General features: G+C 39.3%; 1 protein-coding gene across 1 annotated transcript in view; it reads right to left on the bottom strand.

Annotated features, from left to right (window-relative positions):
- CCDC88A (coiled-coil domain containing 88A) overlaps nt 1–9,642 on the bottom strand; it is a 111,561-nt gene extending 101,919 nt beyond the window's left edge. The window contains exon 1 of the mRNA XM_045294099.1: nt 9,565–9,642. The gene's annotated coding sequence lies outside the window, so the exon portion shown is untranslated. The remainder of the gene's footprint in view (nt 1–9,564) is intronic.
- Between the last annotated feature and the right edge of the window lie 8,708 nt (nt 9,643–18,350).

Below are 18,350 nucleotides of genomic sequence, written 5' to 3'. Positions count from 1 at the left end.
TGCCCTTGATCAAGCCCTATCAGGCCTCCTACACTCTCCTCGCCGTTGATTTTGGATCACTTGTTGTTCCCTTGTCCCTGAGTTTGTTAACACCTACTCCCCCGATGCCACCCCCCACCACCGTTGGTCCAGTTCTCTCCTCCAAATTGTTTATCCTGACTATCTAGATAGACCTGTAGAGATAATAATATGCACAAAAAGTAAGACAGAGCAAAAAAAAGCAACCAAAGAAAACAAAATAAGAACAACAAAATACCAATGACCAAAAAAAAAGTGAAAAGCCTATAAATAGTTCAAGGGCTGTTTGTTGACCTTTAGGAGTGTTTTCTGGTCAACTCTGATGGGGTGCCACGCCTTGACACCAGTTATTTTTAGTATTCCCAAGGACTTCATTGCTCTTTCATTTGCTGTTCTGTTACACGCCCTTAGTGGTTTGCCTCGGTGTGGTGGGGTCAGATCAAATGCAAGTCCCACACTGTGTTTCCAGTATTGTCCCAGGATGGATAAGGGTCAGTGAGGGACTTGGTGTCTCAGGGTGGGGCCGGCCATATAGTATATTCTTGGTGCATTGGCTGTTCTGAGTAGGGCTATCACCCTCAAGGCTTGGTGGGCCAGGATGTGTTCCACTTTCTCTTCCTCCCCCTTCATTTGATCCTCTGTGTTGTGATCAGATGCACCCCTCTCCCTGAGCTGTAGCTTCAGTGCTGTCCTATGAAGTGAATTCCTCTGGAGGGAGGGAGGTGGGTGTCAATGTAGTTGGGATTAGAGCCGGCCCGAAGACCACTCTTAATGGCTCCCGGTATGTTGCATTCACTTCTAGGCACACCAGGTTGAAGTCTGGTCCCTCTCCCCCTCTCCTGTGGAGATATATATAGAAACAACACCCTCCTCCCCTTGGGTGGGTTAGTGCCTTGTTTTCCCACTACCGTTTGTTTTTTTCTCTCTCTTTTCCCCTCCTGTTTAGTTGGGTGCCATATGTATCTCTGGATTGGGTCTGGCCCCTGCCATACTACCTGGACGTCACCCCAGGAATGTTTGCATACAGTAGCCTTCTCCCTACCCGTTTTTATTTTTAAGCTTACCTCAGGGGACTTGGGTTGCAATTGTCCTATGTGCTTGGCTTACTTAGCTTAGCCTAATTTTGTCCAGTTCTTCCCATGCGGAGATGTGCTTCATGCATTCATCACTGCTTTTTAGGGATGAGTAGTACTCCATTGTATGTATGTACCACAGTTTTTTAATCCATTCGTCTGTTGGTGGATATTTGCGTTGTTTCCAACTCCTTGCAATTGTGAACTGTGTGGCAACGAAACTGGAGTATACATGTCTGGCCATGGTCTGTTCCTTGCCTCTTCTGGGTATATGCCCAGTAGGGGGATTGCTGGGTTGCACAGTAGCTCGATTTCCATCTGTTTTAAATATAGCCAAATAGATTTCCACAGTGGCCGTACATACCTTCAGGTCTACCAGCAATGGAAGAGAGTTCTTATGTCCCTACAGCCCCTCCAACACTTGCTGCTTTCTGATTTTTTCAACTGGCTACCATTTAGAGTGTTAGGTGGTATCTCATTGCTCTAATTTGCATTTCTCTTATGGCTAATAATCAGGAACATTTCCTCATATGTTTATTGGCCATTTGGATTTCTGCCTGTGTGAAACTTCTGTTCAGGTCCTTTGCCACAGTGCCTCCTCAGTGGGCGATTAGTTTTTTTCTTTTTGGAAGCTAACAGAGTATTATAGATTTTAGTAATAAGGCCTTTTTCTGATGCATCATTGCTAAAGATGCTTTCCTAGTCCGTGGGCTCTCTTATTACTCTCTTGGTTAATTCTTTCGATGTACACAGGTGTTTCATCTTCAGTATGTCCCACGTGTCAATTTGTGCCATCTGTGTTTGTGTCCTTCCCTATTACTAATAGTCTATCTATTCCCTGCGCCAAACTTCTCAGGTTTATCCCAATTCCCTCACTGATGGCCTTAATAGTTTGGGGTTTTACAAGGTCTGTGATCCACCTTGAGTTTATTCTTGCGCATGGAGTGAGATAAGGGTCTGGCTTCATTTTTGTGCAGATAGATAATCCATTTTTTTCCAGCACCACTTGTTGAAGAGGGCATCTGCTTCCCAGTAGATATTTTTTGGCCCTTATCAAAGATCAGTTGTCTGTATGCTAATGATTTTATTTCTGGGTTTTCAGTTCTTTTCCATTGGTCTGAGTATCTGTCCTTATACCAATACCATGCAGTTTTGACCACTGCGGATGTATAATATTGATTAAAGTCAGGTAAAGCAAGCCCTCCTACTGTGTCCTTCTTCTTGAGGAGCTCTCTGCTAATTCTGGGCTTCTTCCCTCTCCATATGAAGTTGGTAATCAGTTTTTCCATTTCTTTGAACAAAGATGAGGGTAACTATTGGGGTTGCATTAAGTTTATATAGTGCCTTGGGTAGAACTGACATCTTTACTATAATGAGTCTTCCGATCCACGAGCATGGGATATACTTCCATTTGTTGAGGTCACTCTTAGTTTCTTGTAATAGTGTTCTGTAGTTTTCCTCATGTAGATCTTTTGTTCTTTTAGTCAGGTACATCCCTAGATATTTCAATTTGTGCCTGACTATTGTGAAGCGTACCACCTTTTTTATTTCCTCTTCTGTGGTCTTATCCGATGTGTAAGGCAGTCAGATAGACTTCTGTTTGTTGATCTTGTATCCTGCCACTCTGCCATATTCCTCTATTACTTCCAGTACTCTCCTTGTGGAGCCTTTGGGATTTTCCATATATAAAATCATATCATCTGCAAGTAACGATAGTTTCACCTCTTCCTTCCCCAGGTAAATACCTTTGATGTCTTTTCTTTGCCTTATGCTGTTAACTAAAACCTCCAGTACGATGTTAAGAGTGGGGACAAAGGGCATCCTTGTCGGGTCCCTTTTTCAGTGGGATTGTGTTTCTTTTTTTCTCCATTGGTTTTTCACATATAGTTTGTTTTATCTTGAGGAATTTTCCTCCCATTCCTATCTTCCTGAGTGTCTGAAACAGAAATGCGTGTTGAATGTTGCTGAATGCTTTTTCCTCATCTATTGATATTATCATGTGGTTCTTATAGGTTTTCATGTCAATGTGATGAATAATACTAATGGTTTTTTGTATGTTGAACCATCCCTGCATCCCTGATATGAATCCCACTTGGTCATGGTGAATTATTTGTTTTATATACTTTTGTATTCGCAAGTATATTGTTAAGGATTTTTGCATCAATGTTCATTAGAGATATTGGTCTGTAGTTCTCAATTCTTGTGGGATCCCTGCCCAGTTTCAGTATCAGAGTTATAGTAGCTTCATAGAAGGAGTTCGAGAGTTTGCCGTCTTTTTTTATGTTCTGGAAGAGTTTGTGTAGGATTGGTGTCAGTTCTTCCCTGTGTGCTTGGTAAAATTCTCCTGGGAAGCCATCTGGTCCAGGGGATTTTTTTTGTTGGTAATTCCTTAATAACCTTCTCTCTTTTTTCTATTGCTATGGGTCTGTTGAGATTCCTGACGTCCATCAGGGATAGTCTAGGGAGGGATTGTTTTTCCAAGATTTTGTCCATGTCTTCCAAGTAGTTAAATTCATTGGAGTACAGGCCTTTGTAGTACTGTGTAATTATCCTTTTGATTTCATTAGGATCTGTTGTAATATCCTCTCTTTCATCCCTAATGCTTGCTATTGAAATTTGTTCCTTCCCTTTTTTTTTTTGGTTAGGTTTGCCAACCGTCTGTCGATTCTGTTTATCCATCCAAAAAACCAACTTTTATTAGCATTATTTTTCCCCATAGTTTATTTTCCCTCTCCTTAATCTCAGTCCAGATTTTTATTATTTCTTTTCTTTTGCTAGTAGTAGGATTTTTCTGCTGACTCTGCTCTAGTTCTTATAAATTCTGTGACAGCATATCACTCATAACACTCTGCTTTTCTCAGGTGTGCATGTATTGCTATGAATCTTCCTCTGATAACTGCGTTTGTTGTTTCCCCTAAGTTTTGGTACATCGTAGTCTCATTCTCATTGATTCCTAGAAATTTCCTAATTTCATCTCTGACCTGGGCCAGTGTGCACTCCTTTTGCAATAGAGTTATTTATCCTCCAATTGTTTGCTCGTTTTCTTCATATTCCTTTTGTTGATTTCCAGCCTTATGGCACAGTGGTCAGAGAGAGAGTTCTATACGATATCAATGTGCTTAAATTTATGCAGATTCGCCTTATGCCCCAGCATGTGGTCTATCTTCGAATATGTGTCATGTGGGCTTGAAAAGAATGTGAATTTTTTTGTTATTTGGATGAAGAGTTCTATAAATATCTATAAATATCTATCATATCAAATTGTCTCATTGTAGTTTTTAGAGCTCTAGCCACCTTGTTGAGTTTCTTTCCCTGTGATCTATCTTTCTCAGAGAGTGGTGTATTGAAGTCACCTACTGTAATTGTTGAGCCTGTGATTTCTTTTTTCATCTTTTGGAGTATTTGGTTGACGTATTCAGTGGGTCTCTCGTTCCGGGAATATATGTTAAAATGCTTAATGGCTCTTTGTCTACTGTTCCCTGTAAGATGACTCTGGACGTATAACAAACCATAAAAATATTGAATACATAGATTTTTCAATTTTAACCTGCCCAAATTCACTTTCCCTTAGCGTACATCACAAGGAGTCCTGGTGCTAACCAAAAGGTCAGAGGTCGAATTCAGTAGATTTTCAGCCTCAAGAACTCTATGAGGCAAATCGTAGCACACTCAATCTGAATGGAAACCAGCTTAAGGGCAAAGGGTGTAAATCATAATAATCCAAGTGTACTTAAATAATGCACCTCAAATTCTGTATTTGATTGGCTATATGATTATAATAAATATTTTTAATCATTTTTATAAAGACTTTTGGAAAACAAACAGGATTTCCAACAGGTGAAGAGAGTTGAATTATTTGATTTCATGAATTTGAAGCCTCATCTAGTAAACCATGAATGCTGTATCTTGATACTAAACTCACTGCCATCGAGTCAATCAAAACTACTCATAGCCACCCTACATAGGGTTTTTGAGACTGTAAATATTTGTGGGAACAGATAGCCTCATCTTTCTCCTGTAGTGAATTTGATGGGTTCAAACCACTGGCCTTATAGTTAGCATCCAATGCTTACTGGACAGCATCACCAGGGTACCTTTTTGATAATTTAGGAGAATTTTTAAAATTCACTTATTTAATTCTGTCTTAAGACACCTGATCTATTTTTAAGACTATTTAAAGGTGAGTGTTAGAACATTTTATGGAAAAAACATTAAGTATTTTGGGGCTGAGGCAGCAAACTGGCTCTACAGAAAGCACACCAAGGTGTGACAAATGAGGGATCTAAACCCTCAGTAATGTCATAGGAGCTCCTGAGTGGCAAAAATGGTTAATTACTTGACCACTAGTGAAAAACTGACACTGTAAAGTTACCCAACAGCAACTAACAGTACTTTTTTCCCAGAGGTCTCTTAAGTAAGACGGACAAAAGGTTAAATTATGATAAAGTTGCATTAAAACAAAAACTCTTTGCCCTGGAGTCGATTCTGACTCAGCAAAGCTAAAAGACGGAGTAGACCTGCCCCTTTAGAGTTTCTAAGGCTGTGACTCTTTATGAAAGCAGTCAACGTAATCTTCCTTCCAAAAAACATCTGGTAGGTTCAAACCCCAAACACTACTGTATCCCCAGGGTTTGTCTGATAGACACAGACATGTCTCTTACCCAGAAATATCCAATATAATATTCAAAAAAACCTTTGCACACTTTGGGAAAATCTATTATTGATTACCACCTTTGTTAAAAAACATGCAATGCTAGGTTGGAAATCTTGACAGCTCCACATAGTGCTATTTAATCTGTTATAATCCTGAATTAGTCCATTAGTATTCAAAGACTCATGAAAAGAACAGGGTATAATTGATCTTGCAATAAACAAGGAAATATTTATGAATGTGTCTAAATAAAATGGTAACAAAGACAAAAACCATCAATTTAAATATCATGCAAGCTGGGGTTTCTCAATCTTGATACTAATAATAGCTTAATCTGAATAACCTTGTTGTTATCCAAAATTCCAATCAGTGGTTTAAAACAGAGTATTTACTACTGATGAGCAAGTAATTTTGTAAACTAGAGAGAGTATCTGGGAAAATATAGTCAGAATGAAACAACAAGATTGGTAATATAAAAGAAAGCTTACTGAAATGGAGGCAGAAAGCCTAACTTCCAGGGTAAGTCCAAAAGTACTCTACAAAATCATAGACACCTTCATGACATAAAAATATCAAAATGTAAAGCTATTGATTCTCAACATATCCTCTCTTTAAGTCTATACATTTCTAAAACAGTGCTTCCATTTCTCTAACCCTTTCCTGAAGAATTCTGTATCCTGTGAGTCATGGCAAAACAGTACTTTTGGCATCCACAAGGAAGTCAAAGCATGTTCTTTTAAACACTGCTTAAGTTTGGAGACAAAAAGAAATGTGAAGGGGCAAGATCAGAAGCATAGGGTGAGTGGGCACAGGATTCTTAGGACAGATGACCAAGTGCATGGTCACAACGAAAAGCAATTCCTTTTATGCAATTTTCCTCAACTTCTCCCTAGTACGTGAGTGATCATCCTGTGTCCCTAGAGAAAATCTACTGGGATTACTCCTCTGGAGTCCCCCACAAAAACAGTCGCCAAGGGCTCTGAGAAGACCTCGTTGCCTCAAATTGAACTGGCCCAGAAGATCCCTTCAGAGGCCGCTGTTTTTGTTTAAAAGTTTTATTGGCATGTAATTCACGTATCATACAATTTAATCAGTCATAGTAAGCAGAGTTGTGCAGTCATGACCACATTCAATTTTAGAACACTGTCTTCTTGTACTCATTGTTGTTAGCTTCCCATTTCCCCCCAACCTTCCCTGCCATGGCCCTAGGTAACTAATAATCCGGGTACTGTGTTTAGAGATAATGTATCTTGGATTTCACATACAGAAAAATCAAAACACAAATAGGAAGCGAGCGAAGAAAAACCCAACAACATGACTATACAAAACAGAGAGAGACTTCAACAGAGAAGCAGAAAATATTGAAACTGAAAAAGCTTTAAAATAATAAATTATTACATTTTAACCTAACCACATCTGCCATAATTGACTTCACAATGCTCTCTGAGCAAGGCTGTTTACATCCCTGGACTATTCTTAGAGGGTACTGATTCACCAGAGGCTTAATCCATGTGGGGACCCTGCAAATGGATTTTGGGCTTCCACTGGCCTACAGCAAACTGTCTATTCAGAATTTAAGTTTTGATAGTTCCCTCCAGATTTGAAGTTTATTCCTTGCAATCCTTGTATCACAAAGGCTAGTGTGTACTTCTTCCTTCTAGACTTAAATTGATGCCTCACTTAAATGGCTACTGCTTATTTTAAGACAACTTCTTCAAGAGCCCCAAGCACTATTCTTTCTGAGAGCCGGGCATTACCTGGTTTCTTCACCACACTTTGCTATCCCACTCAGATTTCCAGTGATCTCTTCATAGGGCAATGTCATAAAAACTGATAGTCTTTGGGGACAGAGCTAAGGGTGAGCCCCAAATCCATTCATATATCTATGGTTTATGTATGTCTCTGGTTCAGTCATGATAAATCATTATAAAATGACATCATTATATCATTTTATGATAAAGAACATTATAAATCACCCCTCTGGGTAAGGTAGATAAGATAAATCTATTAATTATGTCATTCATTTAGCCAATGGTACATAACTTAAAATGCTGAGAAAAGGCTGGCTTTACAGAGCTTTACAATACATTAATTGTTGACTAAGGTGACTGTACAATAAATACAGACAATGGAGACTGATGATAGGAAAGATTTCAGTAACACTCATTCATTCACAAAGGTAAAACCATGCTTCCCGACTATGCCACCTCATAAAAAGCAAGGAAAGCACTGAAACAGGAACTGTATGGCATGCTTGGTTCACCACTCATGGAGCACCTGCAAAGCAAAAGATCCAAAACAAAGTCTGAAGTCCCTGCTTGGAACGGACCTTTTTGAAAGGCACCGAGTGTGTTACTGAGAGAACCTGTCTACAGTCATCTCCTAAGCAAGACATATGTTTTAAATGGTTTTATTTGGAATAAACCTGCATGTGTATGAGTGAGACTCTAATAGTAATACTTTTGGCTTATCTTCATATAACAATTAAGAAGATCCGAAGATCAGATTAATAGAGTAGGAAAGATAAAATATTAGAAGAGACTATATTAAAAAACAGCCAAGTCATTTCATTAAGGAATGAAGACTATGATAGGTAGATTTATTGTACCAACCTGGACAATAAATACATGTGGGATTAATAAGGTTGCAGTTTAATTGAAGGGCAAGGAAATAAATGGCTCCGCGAGCCTCACCTTTCTGTCTCTTGCTGTCTGATGACTAGGCCAGTGTGCGGCTACCTTAGCTAGTTCTCTGCCTCAACTTGCAAGCTACACTACCTGTGGGACACCCAACCTGTGGACTGTGTCCCTATAGTTTGAGGTTCCATCAAGACCTGCTTTGCCACACTGCTAATGTATACATCACTTTAGCTGGGGAATGTCGGAACCTGTCAGCTGGCTGACTCTTGGTGACCTTCCCTGCTGTTTGCTGCCTCTGGCCAGATGGCCTATATTGCTCTACAGAAGACTCAGCTGTCTGCTTCCTTGATTTGCACCCAGCAGCCCTCGTGAGTTGAACTGAGCCATTTGTACTGCTCTGTGGACTAATTAGCTGTTAATTTCTTATGTTGTATATTTATTTTATCTGTCTAAAATCTTAAGTGTCCTGGTTTTATTTCTCTAGAGAACCCTGTCTAACATAAAGACGTCTATGTAGAGCAACACATATAAAATCCTGCTGGGATCTGTAAATTTGAGTTTTCACTAGAAATAAATCCCTATTTATTTCTTTAAAAAAAAAAAAAAGCCAAGAAAAGGGGGGGGGGGCTGTTAAAAAATATAAACAAAAATTTAAGACTGATGGCTGACTTTTCCGGCGTAAAGAGAAATTCAGAGATAAAGATATTAAATCTTCATTTTTCAACCTAGAACTACATACCCAGCAAAATTATATTTTAAGAACAAGGATGAAATAAAAGTGCTTTCAGAAACATAAGTGTTGAAAAACATGCATGAGTACAAAGGGGAAAGGAAAATATGTAGCTTTAGCTGACGAAACGCTGACTTTATTTACTTAATAGTACATGTAATATCGAATTTATGAACCTCGCTGCTGTGTGACAGTGGCCTACATGACAGGGGAGAGCTGCCTGTAGAGTTTCCAAGGCTGTGGTCTTTACGGAGCTGCTGCTACTTCTTTCTCCCGCTGGTCCACCTTACGGTGAGCAGTCAAAAGCATAAGCACTATGCCACAGGGCTCCTTAATGGACTAGTACCTGGCATATAATAAGCATTTCATATTTGTTTGATGAGTTATACCAAGTGATATAAACTTGTGAATAAGCAGTTACTAAATACTCGATTTTAAAAACATAGCACTTACCTGGTAATATATTTTTATCTGTCTCACCAAAATGGATAGATTATGAATTCTGAGTGATGCATCATTGTTGACCTTTTGATTTACTCTCTGACTTTCCAATTTAGGATTACTGCAAGAAATTTAAAAGAATATATATATTAATATAAAATCACATCAAAAATACTTAAATACTTAAAATGTTCAAAGTTAGATACTGATAATCACTTTAGTACTTTTATCTTGAAACAAATTATGTACTCATCTTCACAAACAGATGACCCAAAAGGATGACCACGGCATACATCTGGGTACCTGGTGCTCCTAACCACGCAGCTGTCAAGTCCACTGCGATTCATGGCAGTGGACTTGACGGCAGCTGCGTGGTTAGGAGCATCAGGTACCCAGTAGAACTGCGCGCCACTGGGTTTTCAGTGGCTGATGGTTGGAAGTAGACTGCCAAGCCTTTCTTCCAAGGTGCCTCTACCTGGACTCAAAACACCAACCTTTCAGCTAGGACCTGAGTGCCTTAACCATTTGCTTCACCCAGGGACTTTAAGGCAGTAGCAAAATAAATCTGAAATTCAAGTAACAAGAGCTTGTTTTTTCCTCTCCATATTCCAGGGATGAAATCTCATTTCTTTTAAATCTGTATTTTCATCACTCAACTTAAATGAATTCGTTTAAGTCAAGAACTTAAAATTTGGACTTATGACCAAATAAATGCTATTTCTTTTTACTGAGTCCAACACAAAACAAGCCATTGCTACTGTGCAGCTTCTGACCCACCGCAACCCTACAGAGCAAGCGACATAAAATAGGCCCACAGGGTTCCCAGGGCTATGCTTCCGTTCAGAAGCATCTTTCCCCTGTGGGTCTGAACTGGCAGCCCTGGGTCCACAGTGAGTGCTCTACCACAGCTCCACCGAGGCCCCTCCTTACTGAGCAGGTAATGAATGCCCGAGGGAAATGAAGTCATGCAATAGGTGGCATGCATTGCTGCTTTTATGTTGCTAAACCTGGCCAAGTCATTGAGAGCAAACAGTGAGAGCACTCTAAGACAAGGTAAACTGAAACAGAAAGGCAGCCAAAAGGTAGAACTGAGTAGACCTGCCCCATAGGATTTCCAAAGCTTCCTCTTTCTCCTACGGAGCAAGCGGTAGGTCTGAGTGCAGCCCAATACATAACCCACTGCCCTATCAGGGCTCCTTTCTCCATGGAGAGAGAGAAAGAAATAGGTACTATTCATTCATACTTATAAGTTCACAGCAATACCTCTGATTTTAAAATGGACTCATTCTTGTTTTTTTCCTTTCCCTGACAGTTTGAAAAATCTTGTTTGCATTGTCCCTACTAGATCACTTATCTGACTAACCCCCTGTGTGAAACCAGTCAATATCACTATGTACCCTCACCAATTTCTCATCCAAGTGGAAGCCATCCTCACCCATCACTGTCCTTCTCTATGTCCGTTCAAGCCAACTGGCCACCCTGGGCCTGCCTGCCTCTATGGCACCCTCTTCACCTGGCTGCCTCGGTTCCTGCAGGGATGCCTTCCTCAGCCTTATCCTCACCTCTACTCCCATCTGATTCGCTCCCTTGTACGTATTAATGTAGTGAATTACACTGTTAAATCTCATGCTGAATTATCTTCAAATCCTGAAGTGTTCACTTCACTGCTTTTAAAATTCACTTTTTCATTAGACTTTAATCCCCTTAGAGCAAGGAGTCTTTTAAATTCCTATCTTTACCTCCAATAACTACCTTATTTACTGGCACAGATGTAATTTGAATAAATATGACTAACTTATCTGGAATAAACACAGTGTTTTAAAATGTTAGTTTTTAATCAGAGGTATGAGATGAAAGTTTCCAAGCCAACAAGTGAGGCCAGCCGAGGCAAATGTCAGCCTACACGGGGAAGTGGGTTTGAGGGAAAAGCACCAAACAAAATGATCTACAAAAGCAAGCGACGACACACTGCAGGGGTCAGAGACATGGTCAGTCTGACCAGGACATCCCACACGTAAATACCAGAACGCGGAAAACAAAGTCTTCTTTTCTATAATCAAGTCTGGCGCACTCTAAACAAAAATCATTTTTGTGATCATGTAATTCACATAACATACATTCAAGTTTAATGATAATAAAAAAGGTTACCTGTTCATTTACCATCACAATCAATTTTAGAACATCTTCCTCTTTCTTGTACTCCGTATTGGTTCATTTCCCCCCAACCTTCCCTGCTATATCCCCCAAGAAATCATTAATCCTGTTACTGTCTCTAGAGATTTACCTATCCTGGATTTCATTAACAGAAAATCATTACCCCAAACCAAAACACCAAATAACAATAACTAAACATAAGAGAAAAAACCTTCATCAAAAAAGAAAGCAGAAAAAGTTCAAAACTAGAATCAATTTAAAACGGGTCAAAAGGGAGCTGGAATGATCTGGTGCATTTTTAGCCAGTAAGAACAAATTCTCATTGAATAAAGTACTACTGATGATAAAAGCTCCATTTGCTGGAGCCACTAATGTAAAAAAAAAAAGCATACCTGTAAATGTAGAACAAATTCAGAATAACCCTGGTTAACAAAAATGTTAGTAATACCTACGATATAACTCCACTATCATTGAGTTGATTCAGACTCATGGGGACCCTCCAGTGGTTCTCAACCTTCCTAATGCCACGACCCTTTCATACTGTTCCTCATGTGTTGTGGTCACCCTCCAACCATAAAATGATTTTCGTTGCTACTTCATCACTGTAATTTTGCTACTGTTATGAATCTGGTGACCCCTGTGAAAGGGTTGAACCCCAAAGGGGTAGTGCCCCACGGGTTGAGAACCGCTGGTATAGACACAAGTATTCCAACAGGAAGCCCAAAGATAGGAAAATAGAACATTTCTGCATCCTTTTATAAAAACCTTGATGCTTCACAGGCCTCTTTGCTATGATGACTTCAGATGGGGGGGGTGGGGGTGTTTCTATGATCTGCTAGGAAATCCAATAAAATAAAGGAGTTCTTAGTAGAACTAGTAATATCTAAGCACTCAAAGCCTCTAGCTTCAGTCTCTAATCTCCACTGCTACTAGTTGTGATTTTCATACACAGAACTGAACATGTCCTGCTTCTGTAGAATCACTAGATAGTGCATCACAGTCCATTATCCCAAGATAACCCTACAGACGCTCAGTATGGACCCAGAGAGCAACAAACTCGCCATTAGAAGGCAGGTTTCCCACTTGAGGCATTCCTAAATCAGTGTCAGGGTCATACTGACATATGTTAGGATCGTGGGGAAAAGGCTTTCACCCCAGGATTAGATTTTGTTATGTGAGATGATCGCCCTCAAGCCAAAGTACTGAAAAGCTTTGAGCTCCATCCTCATGATATTAGAATATTTAAAGGTAAGTTTGATTTTAGATGATGTACAACATCCTGTAACTTCGGGAACAAGAATATGTTTAAAAAAAAAGAAATAAAATACATTGATGGCTCACTACCTGGGTCTGAGGTAACAATGCGATTGTTACAACACAAAATATTTACTATCAATTTAACTAAGCTCATATGGCACACTGCCTGGGTCTGAGGTAGCAATGCTATGGTTACAACACAAAACACGGACATCAATTTAACTAAGCTCATAATAAATAATATTAGGGGGACAAGGCAAGAAACAGAAATGGGAGTATGAAAAAGGCCAAAACATCATCTACTATTATCAAGAAGACAGTGGACGATGTCCACAGGGATCAATACCAAGGTGAGCAAATATGGAGCTGGGTACATGGCTAACAAAGGTAAAGCTTAACTGTGGAGAACAGAGGTGAGGTGTGGGGAAGGATGGGGGCAAAGGATGACTATCTTCCACTGAGAACCTTTTCAGTATTAACAAACCTTTGGAACCTTATAAACATTTCTTAAAGAGGAAAAACACAATAAAGATAATTTGATTTGTGAAGCCTCTCTCAATTTATTCACTAACTTCTAGGGGGAAAGATCGGTAATTGTGTCCGTTTACTTAGCTGAAGTACATTTAACTAGGCTAGACAAGTTAAATTGAATTTTAAGCCAACAAAACATTTGTGAGACTAAGCATAAGTATACCAGAAAATAAAATACAAAAGCCACCTCTGTAAATATGCACTTTTCCCTAAAGACAAAAAGAACTACCACCATCTGTATAATTTCAAGTTTATCGTTTACACAATAAAAGTTATATACAGTAACAAACTGTATAGTATGACTTGCAGAATAATATTTTCCCAATTATAGCCTATTAAGTATTTTCCCTTTCACTCATGTTTGATATTTAAAATGCCTAACCAAAATTAATTCAGAGAAAGACTACAGGAAAGTTATCACAAATTCAGATAGAATCACAATGAATGGACTTTTGATTAAGCTCGTTTGAAAGCATCTTTTTTCCCCCTAAAGCATATACTTTCAGAAGGGTCTTTTACTACAATAAAAATGATCTACTGAATGATACCCATGTGACACATGAAATGTGAGCAGATACCTTTCTAATCATACATAGCTGTTTCCAAGGCAACACAATCTCAAATCAACCATTTCCTTTTATAAGATGAAAACCACACATGCTTTAGTGGCAAATAGCCTAGCAATATAGCTCAAATCTGTCCAGCCAGAAATTAAATGCAGTGTGGCAGTGAAAGATGACCTCAAACAATTTCACATTTATAAATGACCTACTTATGACAAGTCACATTAATTTCAATTACAGTAATAAACAGACAATAGCATTATCTATCATTGCATACAGAACTTTTTAAATTAGAGGAAAAGATTAAGGAAAAGTTAAGCATTTTTGCAACACTGATACTAAAATTTGGTGCTTTTCAATCAGATATGTCTTTACTTATTTATTGACTAAAATCTAGAAACAGAAATCTGATAGTTTTAATGGCGTTCTGCTCTTCTTTCCAGACTGCAAACCTATTGTGTGTCCTTTTGTAGCATCTGTTCAGTGTTACTGCTTAACCACTAACATGTGCTCAGTTTTCATCATGCCGTTCTAATTCAAAAGTAGATGTATAGAGTGTTTTAGTTTTAATTTTTTTTAATTGAGCTATGTATTCTATAGAGTAACATATAACTAACATTTGCATATCACTATTAAACACTTGAGATAACTAAGTGGTTTGTGTTTCTATTTTAAAATATGCATGTGCCAGAATGTTTACTTTAGAATATTTCTTACTGTAATCATCATGGGCTATCTAATAGTGAGACATCTCAGGTCTCAAGTATAATCAGGGAAATCAGTGACTTAAAAAAAACAACACACTACCTCTCTGTGCCAATAAAACTAAAAACAAACAAACACAAAAACAACAGTGCCTCTCCAACTTCATCCTTCCCCTTTCTTATAAACACCCCACCACTATGCAACATAGCCAACAATATAACTTGATTTTTCAACTATTACAGGCAGTTTCCCAAAGTAGGCTATATGGGCCTCTGGGGTGCTGGGACAATCCAGTGGGGGAGCTGCAAAAGCAGACACCTATACTTTAGCCTGGATTAGTACAAAAGTTTTTAACTGTCATGGGGGTTCTGAGTAAATTTTTTTTTTTCCTGAAAAGGGCGAAGTAGGCCAAAAATGTTTGGGAGCACAGGACTATAGAGTCACTATGAATCAGAAATGACTCAATGAGAGTGACTGGCTGAATATTTTCACATATCATTAATTCCACCACGGTATTAGGCACATCAATTGCAGTCCTTGGTATGGAGGCCTCAGAGCGGGCTTGGCGTTATGCTCATCAGGGTTTTCATAAAGGAACAGAACTCCCCTTAATATATGGTGTTCAATGACATGACCAGTGACCAAAATGCAAGACTGTTTATAGCACCAAGGGGCATCATTACTGATCCTCACACATTAAGATGGGATCATGGTTTGTTTTACTGAGTATTCTTTCCAATTCCAGTCAGTCCTATAAACTCAAGAAATTCCAAGCGGGGCTGATTCGTAGTCAAGTTATTTCCTTTGATTAGTGACAAACTTAACTACTATAGCTTCCACTCCCAAACTATCAATTGAATAGAGCAAACATTTTTAACCTGAGGTTCTTAGACCCTCCGTTGTAAGGTACTGTTAGTGGGTTCTGATTCCTTGCAATCCTGTGTACAACAGAATAAAACACTGCTCCACCCTGCACTGAGCTCACAATTGTTCCAGTGTTTGAGCCCCTTGTTATAGCTATTATGCCAATCTATCTTCCAAGAGGCAGTCCAAAAAATCAAGATCGTATTGCATTGGGCAAAAATGTTGCAAAAGACCTCTTAGTGTTAAAAAGCAAAGATGTCACTAAGGTGTGCCTGACCCAAGTCATGCTATTTCTAATTGCCTCATGTGTATGGGAAAGCTGGATAACAAATAAAGAAGGCTGAAGAAGTGGTGCCTTTGGATTATGGTGTTGGCAAAGAATCTAAAGTATGCCATGGACTGCAGAAGAACGAACAAATCTGTCTTGGAAGAGTACAGCCAGAAAATAATCCTTAGTACATTAGACATGCTGTCAGGTGGCCCCAGGCCCCAGAGAAGGACATCATGCTTGGTAAAGCAGGCAGTGAAAAAGAGGGACACATTCTATACACTGGACTGACACACTGGCTGAACCGATGGGCTCAAACGTAAGATGCATGGTGAGGATGCCACAGGGCCGGGCAGTGTGTTGCTCGTTTGTACCCACAGGGTGGCTTTGAGTCAGAATCAGGTTAACTGCACTTAACAAACACCACCTACCTACTTACCTAACTACACCAAGATACTTACCTATGCATATAGGTAGGTAAACCACTATTATCTACATAGCTAGTTAAATATGATAGGAGACTGAGTCATAAAGTATTGCTACTGGGGATTCCAATTCATACATGTGCAGGTTCATTCCAAACAAAACATGTTTAAACCTGCCTCTACTGTCAGTGGATGGCCACAGACAAGTTCTTGACAACCACCACCAATAAAAAATGGAAATATCTGTTCTCCATAAGGAGACCACTCCCCCAGTTCCTTAGCCCATGTAATGTCATAAATTAAGCAGCTTATTCAATGAAGCGACCCTTAGGGCAACATTTCCCAAAGTGGGCTAATACCATATTCTGGGGGGCACTGAAACAATCCAGGGGGGCTATAAAAGCATATATGTACACTTCATCCTGGATTATGGGCTACAGTACAAAAGTTTTTAATTGCCAGGGGTGTATTAAATTTTTTTTCCCCGAAAAGGAGGCTTGGAAACTTAAGACTTCAGGTATGTAAGAGATCTTGTCCTAGGATATTAAAACATATACTTCCTCTATAGTCTATAATTAACCTCTTTGTCTTCAGATAACCCATTTCTCCTAAGTCCTCTCCTCCCAAGAAAAGTATCCCACTTCAGCAAGACTACAGGTTCCAACCTTCAGAGCTGGCCAGCCAAAAGGACAGTTGCTACCTACAGTTGACCTCAGAAAAAAAGAACTTTGGTCAAGGAACAAAAAGTCACCAGAAGGACATCCATAAGCAGGCCAGCACTTACAAGTGAGATGTCAACAAGCAATTCTCTACCCAAGAATTATCATGGTGCCCCTCAAGCATATTCGTAACCACCCCTCAGAAATCAGGTAGGTATTTGTAATCCCCTAATTGACTTCCCGGTGAATGCGGGTCAAACTGCAATTCCCCTTCTTTCAAGAGCTTGCCTTGGTGACTACTCCTGGGCCCTGCCTCCCTGCTTGATCAACCTAAGTTTTCCCCTTTCACATCCCTGCCTCTGTTTCTCAGTCTGGCCAACCAAGACCTGGTTTGCTAGAAATGATAATGGGAAGTTCAAATATTTTTCTAACCTTCATTAGAAGAATAAGTCACATAAGAATGTTTCATTTTAAAATTTTTTCCTTAAGAACCATTAAGGTATTTCAAAGTGATTTTTAAATACATAGATTCTATTACCATAAACCCCCAAACCAATGTCAGTGAGTTAATTCCAACTCATAGCAACCTTAAAAGGGCAGAGTAGACTGCTCCATAGGTTTTCCTCAACTGTCAATCTTCAAGGGAGTAGAGAGCCTCATCTTTCTCCCATGGAGCAGCTAGTGGATTTGAACTGCTAACCTTGTAAGACATGAAAAAATAATAAGAGTTTACAAATTATCAAGGGCTCATGAGGGAAGGAGGGTGGGAGAGGGAAGGGAAAAAATGAGAAGCTGATACCAAGGGCTCAAGTAGAAAAAAAATGTTTTGAAAATGATGGTGGCAACAAATGTACAAATGTGCTTGACACAATGGATGGATGGATGGATTGTGATAAGAGTTGTATGAGCCCCCAACAAAATGATTTTTTAAAAAAACAAACATTTAAAAAACCCAATGAGATACTTACCACACAGTCATTATACATATATAAAAACCCAAAATGATAAACGTAGATGTGAGTGGGGAGAGATTGGAACCCTCACACAGTGCTGTTGAGACTGTAATCTGTACAAGCAATGTGGAAAAGTGGTATGGCACTTTCTTAGATAACTGGGAATGGAAATGACGTAGAACTCAGCAATTACACTACTTGGTTTAGACTCTAATGAAACAAAGAGCAAAACATGAACAGATATCTGCACACCTGTGTTCATTGTAGCTCTATTCTCAATAGCAAGGGGAGGGAAATAACCTAAGTAAATGCTCATCAGTGTGGAGCCCGGCTATCAAAAGATATAGCATCTGGGGTCTTAAAGACTTGAAGGTAAACAAGCAGCCATCTAGCTCAGAAGCAACAAAGCCCACATGGAA

This window comes from Echinops telfairi, unplaced genomic scaffold (assembly GCF_000313985.2).
Source record: "Echinops telfairi isolate 266 unplaced genomic scaffold, ASM31398v2 ScPeMD7_2573;HRSCAF=3158, whole genome shotgun sequence".
In the NCBI taxonomy this organism is placed as follows: domain Eukaryota; kingdom Metazoa; phylum Chordata; class Mammalia; order Afrosoricida; family Tenrecidae; genus Echinops; species Echinops telfairi.
Note: the sequence above shows the minus strand (reverse complement) of the source record. Positions and strands in the feature narration are given on the sequence as shown.